Below are 12358 nucleotides of genomic sequence, written 5' to 3'. Positions count from 1 at the left end.
TTGAGGTAAATCTTGACCTCTTGTTATATAAATACAAAATGTTTTTCTCTCTCCGGAGAGTAGAGTTAATCATTTAAATTATAATGTCTCTTAAGTGAGTGCCATTCTAATTAGTTTATAGAGATAGCTATCAACACGGTCTAAGCAAGTATCTCTAATATTCCCATAACTCTCAATACAATAAGGAAACTGAATTTCTAATAAGTTGAATATGCTAAGAATGTAAGAAAAAATTCCTCTTACAGAAGCTGCTAGCTCAGGAATATTTTAAGAATCCAAGATCACATTACTAAGGTTTGATTACATGGATTTACATGTAACATGTTTACATTTTTTTAAGAGCTATGTCTCTTCTCTAATTTACCAGAATTAAACAGAAATTTATTTTTTATTTTTATGAGTTAAATTTCTCTTAATGAAGAAACTAGCTAATATGAACTTCATAACATGACTCCAACATCGTATTTAAGCTTCTAAAAAATACAAATTTGTGTAAAACTAATTTGAATCATTGTGACAAACTTTATATCAACAGTAATTATGATATAATATTTCAGCTTACAAATAATTTCTAAGATCTTAGGTAACTTAAAATCTTAATATTAAATTGAGTTAGCTAATAGGTCATTCTACATAATTTCTAAGTAAGATAGAATACCTAAACATTGGTTACTTGCCATAATTTTGTTTGTATGTTATTTGTGTGTACTGTAGAGTGAGTATATTTTTGTGTAGTGTTAATGTACACATTCATTTTGGGTACCTTAATGTGTAAAGCTATTACATGTGGCCGAAAAAAATTGGGTAATGTATATTCCTAGTCATGGTCTGCTAAAATGCTTGTATGATGATTTTTCAGTTACCTCTTAGCTTTCTCTGTAAAATAGAGGCACTTTTATCAATCTGTATATGCATTCAATATATTTGTAGGTGACTTTTTATTTTAAATTAAAAGGAAAAAAGACTTGCTGAAATAATTAATGTATCATCAGTTAAAACCTCTGTTTAGGCACCCCATTACAAATGGGGAAATAGCAAATGGAATAAATGTGAGGGGAGTCACAATAAGAGATATTAATGAGCCCTTTTAATGTTACAAGTGATTAATTGGGGCCCACGTAAAATAAAAATGCAAATTAAGTGTAAAGATTGTTCGTGAATTAGAAATTAAGGTGGTATAAAAAGGTACAGACATGAAATGGTGGAAGAGTCTAAATCACAGAGAAGGCTGGCCCCAGTGGCCATCAGAGAGGGTTTCTAGACAAAGGTCTCTGGATAGTCTCCACAAAGAGATGTGGAAGGTAGGAAAACACCCAAAAACTTTGATACTCAAACCCGTATTGAGTAAATTCACCTATAATCATTTAGCTGTCCAGTTCATCATACTTCATATCAACTATATGGGCCTATATGCTATAGCCAGAAATTATGAAACACTACAGGTGTCAACTGCAGCTAAACATCAAAGGGAAATACACACACATTCATGAAGAGACATGGTAACCACATCCTCAAAACTTCTAGCTAAATAATCCCCTGCAAGCTAAAAGTATCTGAGTTGGGTAAGCCAATAAAGGAATACTTTCCTTAATGGCCTCTTCACTGAGAATGTACATATGACCTCCACTTGGCTTAACTGTTTCTGAAGCTGATTCCATTTCAGATGATGTAAGGAAAGGGTCCCTTCATTTGCTTCATCCCTGAGACAATGTGATAGAGCTTAGAACCTCAAATCAGAAATAATTGGATTTAACTCTGGTTCCACTTACCAGCTCTGTGACCTTGAGAAAATTACAATGTATTTTAAATCCCAGTTAGGTGAAGAAGAACAAAATAATACCTACCTCAATAAGTTATGGTGAGAACTAAATGTGATAACATAGTTATATATACTTAGCCACAAAGCACCTGCCACAGAAAATTTGCTCAACAAATATTCTCATTCTTTTATCTTCTTCTTACAAAGTGTAACTGTTTGGGGAATAATTGGAGGATTCATTACAGCATTTTAAATATTGTATTTCAAAGACAACAAGTTGTGCCTACTGAGTTTTTTCCCAATAGAATCAAATCATTGGAAACCTAAGGTTCTATAATTGATTGCACCCCCAATTTTATCATGTCATGGCACATTTAGAAAATAATAATATTAATATGGCACACTGGGATAAACAGACAAGGCTCATCTCAGCCACAGGCAACAGACTTTTGGCTCTGGCTACTCTGTGATCCACTTGCTACTCCTCAAAATTAGGTCCTATTTCAGTTCATTTGAAATTCATTTGAGGCACACAAGTGAGTCACAGCTCACCTACTAGAACTCTAAGGTGGCTCTTAAAGTGTGTTCCACAGACCAGCAGCAGGAGCTACCTGGGAACTTGTTAGAAATGCAATCTCTTCCCACACCCCATTCCTACCAAATCAGCAATTCTGGGATTGAGGTTTAGCAATTTGTTCAACAAACCCGGCTCGTAATTCCCTTGCACGGTTGCTTGAGAACTACCGCTCTACATGAACCTCTGAAGTTCTTCAGTGACAAAGAACCCTTTTTTTTTTCTATTGAACATACTTTAAGAAAAAAAAATTGTGGCTTTAGGGATAGAGATAGGACCAACTCTCTGATGACCTCTCCCCACTCGTGCATGGTATGTTTCAAGACAGAAGAGAAGAGTTCTGTCACCCCTACAACCCAGAAGGAAAAATGTCCCCTCATGGATTGGAGGGTTAGTATTTAGCAAGGGGAAGGAGAAGGAAATAAACAGTCACAATGGAAAACATTTAATTCCTGGAAAACCTTTCCAAAGGGCCTTAGGTCCTTTGCTGCCTCCTAGAACCTATTTCCTTGAGCACCTGTGAAACTTGATCTTTTGTTATAGCCATTCTTGCCTAGAAGATGAATGAAATTTTCTACTTGGGTTTTAGGAGGGGAACCCTTAACCTTTCCTACTGCATTACATTATGAAAATTAAAGTTAAATAGCCTAATGGAGCAAAGGGGAATTTATTCCATATTTAATAATGAAAGTCATCAAGATGATCAATTGAAACCGTGCAGTATTTTAAGTAACAAATGTAAAAAGGAATTCTTCTTCAGATTTAAGTATTGTCTTTATTACAAAGAAAGCATTTTTAAGAGGACTTTTACAATTTAAATAGCATCTCTCTTATTCCCTGTGGCCACAAAAATGAGAGACTTGTCCTTTTGTTGTGAATAATTTTCAAGTGAAAGAGTCACAGTAGGGGTGAGAATAGCACAGCTCCAAAAGATCTGAAAAGAGAAGATTAATTTATCTTTTAACATTTTGGTTTCTTGTGTATTTATTAAAAATTATACCATTTTAGTGGAATGGGTTTTAACAAATGTCAACCTTAAGCATTTTCACATTTTTAAAAAACCGATTCCACACTTTAGCTGGTTCCTTATTCACACCTCTAGTCCCAATACAGCCTGAGGAGCATGTACTGAAAAGTGACTGGTCTCCACTAAACTTGTGTAAAGGAAAATTTAGTGTCTCTCAGTGCTCCAATTAAAGATTTCTTTTTATTGCTCCACTACTTTATATCATGTGTTCTCTTCCTCTCACAAGGAATGTTACTCATTTCTGTTTTTATCTTTCTTGTTTTATACCTACATTTTTACAGTATTTATTCCTTTAAAATGTCTTCTAAATTGTACAGAGTTCTTGACCAATAGTCTTTAAATTTGCCACAATCTATAAACAATTTATTCTCCTACATATTTTTGCAGGATGTGTCAATCTCAAAGGGTTTTTATTTAATCCAAATGAGATTTTATCTTTCATTCATATGCATAGTGATGTCATTATTACTGGATCTCAAAACATATCATTTGTTTACATTATTTAAAAACTATATTTTTTCATTTCTCTGTTCTATTTGTGTGTTTTCTATTTGCTTGTCTGTTGTTTGCATGTTAATTGACACCTCCACAAAGGAATTATTTCAAAACTCTGGATCAGAGCCTAACATATGTTTCTCAGATTTTATAGGTTATCAGGATAGACATAAAGAATGGTAGCTTCTCTTTGGTGGTAGTTCTAATTTGCCATAGCAGCAGGCAATAAAATGTGGTGATTTTGAAATCAGAGATTCCTGGGTTCCAATTCTAGCTCCACCTCTTACATACTTTAATGACAATAAGAAAAATGCTTGATTTTCAGTGCATGCATTTAGCAAGCCTGAGAGCAACCCAAAAAGATAATAATTTTAGGGAGTCTGATGGAAACGTATCACCCATTGACCTGCAGAGTGATTCAGCCGATCTGGCAGAGAAGTGTCCCATATTTTCCTCACCACTTAGAAGCTGCACTCCAGGATAACATTAGAGAAAAAATATAAAGATATCCTCTTCTAATTAGAAGGAATTATTTTTACATTAAGAATGTAAGAACAACCATATGCCATCATTAGAAGGATAGTAGTGTAAGATCAGAGATCATTTCAACAGTGGCAAATACTTATTTTTATCAGTATTTTAAGAATCAATTTCTTAAAGACATATACTTCATTCTCTATAATTAGCACAAACTTTGAGGTCACAGAGTTCTTGAAATTATAATTTTTAAATTTCTTGGAATAGAAAAAATTAAGAAAAGAAAAAAATTAAGAGAAAGGAAAGAAACAGGGACAGAAGAAGAGGAAAAAAAAGAAAGTAAAGAAGAAAAAAACAGTAAGTTAAATTACATTAATTAAAGAGACCTAGTATGAATATCAGGTATTTCAAACAAACTAAACAATATTTTCAAAACACTGAAAAGATAGCCAAGAATTCATTAGAAGATTAACTCAGTATGCTAGCATAGTAAAGGCACTGAAAAGTCCTGCTTTTGTTTAGGTTGTTTTAGCCTACGATTTCCAAAACTTCTTTAATTATGGAACCATTTTTTTCTAAGAATACCTCCAGACACTTTGTTGAACTAGCTTTCCAAGTAAGATAATTGGGAGACTGCTAATCTAGGCTAATCACTGAGTGTGCCTAAAAACTCAGGGCCAAGTCTTCAAACATCTGAACTACCACAGATTAGTACAGTTGGAGCTTTATTGCCTACCTTCATATACTCTGCAAACAGATCCTATGCTATTGACTGGTTGTATTAGACATTCGCACACTGTTGTTTACATGGTCCCTTCTCTATTACTCAAAATCCTGGTTATTCTCAGGACCCAGCTAAAATTCCTTACCTGATTCTCCTGAAAAATAATATTTTCATTCTCTGGGATCCCACAGTACTGTGGATTTTTATCTCTATTGCATTCTTGACTTCTGATATTCTCTTTTTAGAATTAGGTCATAATATATGTATTATATAAAATAACATAGCTCTTACCTCATATTGCCTTATATCACAGTTACATATAATTTGCCTTCAAAATGAGGCTTCAACTCCTTTTGAATCTTTAAATCTTCCATTAAATTCTACAGACTGGTTTACGTAGATTAGACACTCAAATATACATCCCACTTGAATTAAATGAAGACCAGAATTGAGACATTATTTGACATTACTCTAGGAAGGAGGAAATTATGTTTATTTCCTGTATTTTCTTCATTCCCCATCAAGATCGAAATTTATGAAACTTAAGAAGATAAAACAACATATTTTACCCTCTAACATGAAAATATCATGGAGAAAGATCCATTTGTAGTTTAATAATTTTTGAGAACTGGGTAATATGCATCTTATTACCACATAATTTGGGCATTTCAGAATAGCCAGAATGAAGACTGCAGCACAGCTAATAAATGCATTCAAATAAAAGTAAAAAGTCAATGTGCATGACTGAAATCCAAAATACATTCACAGTAAGTTTTATTGGCCTGTATCTATCATCAGAATTTCTTTTCCACTTAATTTGCTTGCATTGGCACAGTTTTTGGGAAACTAATCTATAGATAATGCTTTATTTTAAATAAAGCAATGGATGGAATTCTGTGTTTCTCATTTATTACCTTTATTGTCATACATTCAATTTCAGAGGAAAAATATTTCCCAATAAACTGGAGTTAAAACTTTGGTGAGATAGGATCTAACCAAAGAGCTCATTAAATACCATAGTTTTCCTACAGAAACATAAGTTCTAACTTCTTAAAGAACATTGGCATTTAACACCTTTCCATTGCTGGCCACAATCCTAATCTTCAACAAATTATTCAACTTTTGGGGATTACTTAATTTTCTTGCAGCTCCTAAAACTGTGGCTCCTACCTGATTTAGTCTAAATATTTACAAAACAGAATTAAGCTATATTTTACTATCTTGTAGGCACCCATTTGGTACTTTATACATAAGAATGTCATGAACCTCAAAATTCCTTATGTGTGAGATTCTATCTATACTTCCTTAAGTCTATATATAGAGTTCATTAACAAAGAATTTAGGAGTGAAGGCTAGTGTGTTTCCATATTGCCATCTTTGGTATCTTTTTTTCCATAAGCTCAGAGAAAATAATTTGAATGATACATTATTGCTAATGGTAGTTAACACTTATTAGACACTCTTGTAAGTTCTTTATGTGAATTAGTTCATTTAATCTTCATAACAATCTCATCAGGCAGGTACTAATATTCCCATTTCATAGAAAAGGAAATTGAGGCACATAGGTTAGTTAACTTGTCCCAGATTAATGAGTGACAGGTATGGTATTTGAACGCAGGTAGTCTGGCTTCAGTATGCATACTTTCAACTACATTACTATATAACCTCTTTTGCAAGTCTGAGCGAGAAAGTAAATCATCTAAAATGCTAGCTCAAACATGATACATTATTATCATTGTGTTAAGCATCCTTTCAAGTATGTCTTTAGAAATATTTTTTTCCAAAGGTGTATCTTCACACACATGACTAGCTCTTTGGCCTCTCTCTTTACATGTCACTTCATCCTCTAGGGCCTGGGGCTGTAAGACTTCTTACATGGTGGCTTAGGGCTCCAAGAGCCAATGTTCCAAAAGAAGAAATTGGAAGATACTATTCTCTTTAGGCCTAACCCTGGAAACTGGTAGAACATCACCTCTGCTACATTCTGTTGGTGAAAGCAGTCACAGAGCTTGCACAGGTCCAAGACAAAGGTTCACAGTTGCCCATCTTTTGATAGCAGGCATGTCAAGAAATTCATGGCCATTTTTAATCTGCCACACCAAAATTAACATATCTTTAGCACTCTTTCAAACGTGTCTTTAGACATACAGTATATGCATATCTGTATATATTGTAAATTTTAAATAAATGGAATGATACAACAAATGCTATCTTTGTAGACTCCTTTCTTTAAATAGTTTACTTTTCTTCCACTTGCCTTCTTTCTTCACTCTATTTTCTCCTCCCAAGCACAGGACTCCTTTCCCCAGCCAGGTAACCAATGTTAATCAGCTGGAGTGTATCCTTTCCCGTAGTCACATAGCCATGTTTTACACACACACGTGCATACGCACCCACACGCCACCTTTATTAAGTCATTTAACAGTTGACAAAGACTCTTTTCTTGACCACTCTTTTCTTGACTAACCATGTTAGGTTTCTCTAAGTTCTCTTCTCAACTAAACTTTGGCCTTGGTCTTCATGTCCATCCTTCTCAAGCCCATGTCACTCAGTTTTAGAAGAATCCTGTCAAGTCAGTTTAGCCAGAATCCCCCTTATCCTTGGTGTTTCCTCTTAGTAATTTCTATCCACCTAAGAGGAAGTATCTTTTGATAATTTTCTATCCACCAGCCCCCATCCTGCTTCTTGGCTGTAAATCCCCGCTTGTCCTTGCTGTATTTGGAATTGACTTCATTTCTATAGTAAAATCTCTTTTTTCTGACTGCAATAATTCCTGTATAAGATCTGATTTTGCCACTCTAACTACTGCCCAGCTCTTTTTTTTAACACAGTACGTTGGACATCTCTTTAAGTTACATGGAAAGGGGCTTACATTCTTTTTACTGGATGTATATCTATGCTGCTACTAATGTATCAAAATATATTCAAACATTTCCTGTAAAGATGAGAAGTTATTCCAAGAAAATTGTGAAAAGTACTGAGGGGGGGAAAGATGTTGGATTAAATACATGTAGTTACCCCTCTTCTTTCCTAAAGACTTATTAAAATGATTTCACATGGAATTTTCTGTAAGTCTCAAACCCACAAGGACAGAGAAAACAGAAGAGTACACAGTAGCAACAAAATTGGGGAAATTAAAAAACAGATGGATGTTTTGCAAATCATCTATCAGATCTGAAAAAAACTAAAGCCTAAATCGGCATTGTAGAAAGTCAAGACAAACAAATTTACGCTGCCGAAAGGGATCAGGAATTGCAATATCAAACATACCTCTGGAAGAATAGGAGACGAGCAAAGATTGAAGGTTTAGTCGCTAGACTGCTTATATTGGTTGAGAATCTATTTAAGAACCAGTTAGATCCTAAGTCTCAACTCCACTCAGAATAGGCAGAAAACTGCCATTCTCCAATCCTGGCAGGGGAAGTCTTAGTCTCTAAAGGTGGTAAAACAAAAGATGTGGCAGCTAGTACTACATTTTCACCAAAGTCAGCTTCCTTTTCCTTCTGGGAACACACCTAGACCACACTTGTCAGCCTCCCTTGCAAGGAAGTTTGACCACGTGACTGAATTCTGGCCATTAAAATGTGGATGAGAGTGAGGTGTTTCACCAAAACTTCCTATAGGAAAATATCTTATTTTCCCCTTTTTGCTAATCAGATGCAAAGGATCCAGTATAAACTTTGATGCCACTAAACTGAAAGAACTTCATTCCCTAAATAACTATACACAAGGCTGTCTGCTGAATATCACACTAGGCTTCAGGTAAGCAAGGTATAAGCTTTTACTGTATTAAGCCATTATGATTTGAGAATTTATCACAACTGTTTCATATTTTAACCTACATAGAACCTATTACCCTGAAATGGGACTGTATTATAACAAAACTAAACTAAACTAAAATATTCAGAGTTGAGATGGCATTTAAGTAAACAAACAAGACAGGGTGGAAGGCCGTAGACCCTGTAATGCCAGGTAAAACATTTGATAAAACTGCCATTTGTGATAACTTGAAGACAGGCCACACCTTACTGAATCTATAGCCCTAGAGGAAGTGTTTAGAAAGTGTTGGACAGATCATGTGTTTTGGCTACAATTGCCCTGCCTTCAGCAAGATATGACATGAAAGACAGGAGTTTAGGCAAGAATTTGCCTGTTTTTCAGGCAATAACAGAAGAGAATAGAAAAAGCCCAACATTCAAGGACTTTACAGGGTTTGAAGAATCTGGCTTTTCTTTACCCATATAATAAGACAGATTTTTTTTTAACACGTTGAAGAACAAAGTCCAGTGAGCTTTTTCTGCTAAGTGACTCAGCTTTGCAACAGGTATCAGAACAAAGATACCACCCTCCCAATAAGCCACAACTCAGAGGAGCCACGTTTAAGTAGAGACATATAAGAGTGAAGAAATAAACAGGCGAACCTTAATAATTATGCCTAGGAAAAATCTATATGACTGGTGACTAGCATAAAATTTTCTAAAATCAAATAGATCAAAAAACATCAAAATGTTGGTGGAACTGCCAAAGAAATTATGAGGCTGGTGTTAAAAAGCCTGGCTTGGAAAAGCCTCAATATAACACTTGGAAAGGAAGGGACATAAATGCCACATACACTTCCAAAAAAAGGTATCATCATCAAAGGCTGTTTCTGTCTGAGCATAAACGATAATGGACAAGAAAGGACCTCCCAGAAGATTCAAGGGCCATGAAGAGTGATCAAAGGAGTACCTCTCCAAAAGAAGAATCAGGGAAAACTAAGAAATCTCTTCCACTCCAGGTTAGGCAGGCTTTTGAATGCATGCTTAACAGAATTTCAGAAGTTATGAGCCAGAGATTGCTGTATCTCTCCCATCCTTTTCTTTTCCAGATAGGAGCTGTCCTTGTCCCTGTACCATCATCACTGAAGGGGTAAGGAGAGCAGATATTTTCCTCCTTGTTCAAATGTTAATAGTTCACAAATAGACACATCCAGCCCTCATAGAGAAGACTGCATATCTCCCAGAAATCCACGAGTTATAATGGGATGCAGTGACCAGATGGGTTACCTGCCTTTGGGAAGGACTGGGGTAATATGTCCTATGTGTAGAAAGAATGTGAGACAGATCCTAAGTGACCAGCAGGGCAAACAGTAGCAGAGACTGCTTTATGTTCATCAAAGTCTTGGTTTTTTTCTCCTCCCAGGCACATGCTAGACTACAGTTTCCCAACTTGCCTTACAATTGGGTGTAACTAAATGTAACTGTGTTTCCTCCACAGGATATAAATGTAATGCTGCATACTGGTTCTAGACCTGGTCCACAAAAACCTCCCAAAGTGACTCTCCTTCTCTTTTCCTATCTGCTTCAGAGATCTAGATGAGAATTCCACAGCCCTCAGAAATGGCAGAGCCACAGGATAAAACTAACAGCAAAAATCCTGGTCCCTGTATGATCATGAAAGAAAAATAAGGAAAATAGTGAAGAGAGAACCACCAACAAAGAATTAAGAACATTTTCTAGAACCAAAAGACATAAACTCTGTCAAAGCAAAAACTGTAGCAGAGTTAGACAGAGAAACAAGGCAATCAAGGCTGTCACAGTAGGGAAGAAAGGCCAAAACTAAGTTTGAGCTCAACTTAACTGAAACAAAAAGAATCACTTGAATCCCAGAGGCGGAGGCTGCAGTGAGCCTAGATTGCACCACTGCACTCCAGCCTGGGTGACAGAGTGAGACTCTGTCTCAAAAAAAATTTTTTTGAAGAATGGAGAATGATCATTTTATGCTAAATACCTCATCAGTGAAGAGGGTATCAGAGTTATATAATTAGTGAATAGTTATCTAACCAAAATGATATTGAGGGGGTAGGAGATAGGTGTGGTGCATGTGTAGTGGGGACAGTGAAGGAATGTGTTAACTTCTCTTCTGGGTCCACAAGGGGAGTGGTTTCAAAGGCAAGAACTTCCCAGCAACATGCCTAACCTGCCTTCTTTTATGTCTCCATCCGGGAGCTTAGAGGTCTTTGTCTAACTTTCGCCCATGCAGGAAGGTAGACTGCCCAGGTGAGCTCCCTTTGTTTAGAAAGCCTGCGAAAAGCTATGGGAGGACTGTGTGTTGAACAACCAATCAGATGTCAGAGTCAAAGATCAGCCACTCCAGCGAAAGTTTGGAAAAACTCCTCTCACTGGACAAGAACTTGAATGGGACGGGATTAACTCTCAGATTAAAAGACCCCCTGCCCCTTACCTGTGCGGATTTCCCTCTCTGGGATCCCCTGCCACGACAGCGTGGGAGCTGGCTTTCTCTCTCTCCCTACTTCTCTTTCTCTCTCTCTCTCTGCCTAATAAATTGCTTTTCTGCAAAACTCTTTGGGTCTGATATTTACTTGAAGGAGCCCACTGCTCCTCTATGGCCTCTTCCCCCATTCCTGTGGGAGGGGGTCCAAGAACCTGAAACACCTGGTTACAACAGGGAACAAAGACAGCTGAATCCTCATCTTGCATAGTAAGATATCAATGTAAAATTCAACATCAAATAGGAATCTAACAGTTATTTGATTATTGCCTCCGAAAGAGGGAAAGCAGGACAGAAGAGCCTGTAAGAACCGCCAGTTTTTGAAGGGGAAAAAGCCATATAAAACTATTTGACTATTAAACTGTGTGCATATATAGCTTCATTAAAACCACAACTAAATAAATAGCATGAGACAATTTTTCTTACCAGATATCAAAGTGTGCTATTAAGCCATTACATTCAAATCAATTTGTAATTGCATGGCAAAGGACAAAGAGTGAAACACAAAAGAAGCTAAACCCAAAGAGACTCCACTATATATTAGGATTTATTTCTGAAAAATGTGGTATTTAAATTCTTTAGAAAGATAGACAGCAGAATGGTAGTTGCCAGAGTTGGGAAGGGAAGTAGGTGAGAAGATAAGGAGGAGTTGGTTAATGGGTAAAAAAAAAAAAATAGTTTGATAGATCAGTTCTAGTATTTGTTAGTACAATAGGGAAGTTATAGTTAACAATAATTTATCATATATTCCAAAATAACCAGAAGAGAATAATTAAAATGTTCTCAACACAAAGAAAAGATAAATGTTTGTGGTGATAGATATCTCAATGACTCTGATTTAATTACTATACATTGTATGCAAGCATCAAAATATCACATGTCCTCCCATATATATATAACTATTACATATCAGTTTTTTTAAATAATAAATATCTTCCGTAGGGAAAAAATAGATTGGAATAATTGACCACTCATGTGGAAGAAAATAAAATTATATCCCTATCTTCCACAAACCAGAGAACTAAATTTGAG

At 35.8% G+C, this 12358-nt stretch overlaps 1 pseudogene; it reads left to right on the top strand.

The window, feature by feature from the left end:
- Nucleotides 1–2642: 2642 nt before the first annotated feature.
- LOC108309845 overlaps nucleotides 2643–12358 on the top strand; it is a 13017-nt pseudogene continuing 3301 nt past the window's right edge.

Source organism: Cebus imitator, unplaced genomic scaffold (genome assembly GCF_001604975.1).
Source record: "Cebus imitator isolate Cc_AM_T3 unplaced genomic scaffold, Cebus_imitator-1.0 Scaffold98, whole genome shotgun sequence".
NCBI classification, from domain to species: Eukaryota; Metazoa; Chordata; class Mammalia; order Primates; family Cebidae; genus Cebus; species Cebus imitator.
This window is presented reverse-complemented; position numbering and strand designations above follow the sequence as displayed.